This window comes from Mus caroli, unplaced genomic scaffold (genome assembly GCF_978045245.1).
Source record: "Mus caroli unplaced genomic scaffold, Mus_caroli_1 scaffold_15, whole genome shotgun sequence".
NCBI classification, from domain to species: Eukaryota; Metazoa; Chordata; class Mammalia; order Rodentia; family Muridae; genus Mus; species Mus caroli.
In genome coordinates, this window is record NW_028227270.1 from 105,412,100 (window position 1) to 105,413,138 (window position 1,039).

The 1,039-nt window shown below is 43.5% G+C and overlaps 1 pseudogene; it reads right to left on the reverse strand.

Annotated features, from left to right (window-relative positions):
* Positions 1-218: 218 nt before the first annotated feature.
* LOC115029134 (small nucleolar RNA SNORA48) lies at positions 219-370 on the reverse strand (annotated as a pseudogene).
* Between the last annotated feature and the right edge of the window lie 669 nt (positions 371-1,039).

A 1,039-nucleotide genomic window follows, 5' to 3' on the forward strand; every position in this document is an offset into this window, starting at 1 on the left:
CGAATCCAAGAACACATCAAAACAATCATCCATCCTGACCAAGTAGGTTTCATCCCAGGGATGCAGGGATGCAGGGATGGTTCAATATACGAAAATCCATCAACGTAATCCAGTATATAAACAAACTCAAAGACAAAAACCACATGGTCATCTCGTTAGATGCAGAAAAAGCATTTGACAAGATCCAACACCCATTCATGATAAAAGTCTTGGAAAGATCAGGAATTCAAGGCCCATACCTAAACATGATAAAAGAGTCAGCAAGCTGGGCATCAAGCTAGGATGAACAAAGGAATGCCATCTACTCTGCCCTTAACTAATATAAGAAGAACACCACTAACAAGTTGTCTCTTTCCCCAGTGCCAGGGGAGTACCCCATAGCTCTTATGACAAGGGATTTATGTAGAAAGAGAACAAATTATGAGAGTAGAGCAGGATCTTAGCACTTTTTCATATTGCTATATTAGAACGCTGGACAGGTGGTAATTTTTAAACGACACAAATGTGTTTCTTAGGGTTCTAGATTCTGGGAAGTCCGAGATACTTGCACCGGAGATCATGAAGTCCTTTCTTCCATGTTGTGTGTTGCATAGGAATGTGACATCCTCACGGGAAAAACATATACAGCAGCCACAGTCGAGCACCTCTCGAGTCATGAGGGAAGAGCCTCACAGCCCATTACCCACCACTAGACACCACCTCCCAATACATTTGCATTGTAAGAAGTTCCCAAGGTATGCATTTAGGGCACACATTCAATGAATGGCTGTTGACTAAGCTAGGGATTCCTCCCTGGGAGTTTCACCCTCTTGCTCAGAGTGAAGCAGTCAGGCTGAGGAAACATTCCAGGTGTGTAGGGTTTAGGATGGAAGGTAATGGGCTGAAAGACAACTTTCCCAGAGATGGAAAACTTTCCCTCTCAGATATGGACCTTAGTGAACCTATGGCAAGATGCCACAGGCAAGAAGGAAATGTGGAGACCACAAGTCTATACTCTGGATGAGGGAAGTCAAAGTAGAAATAGAAAGACTGGACTGTC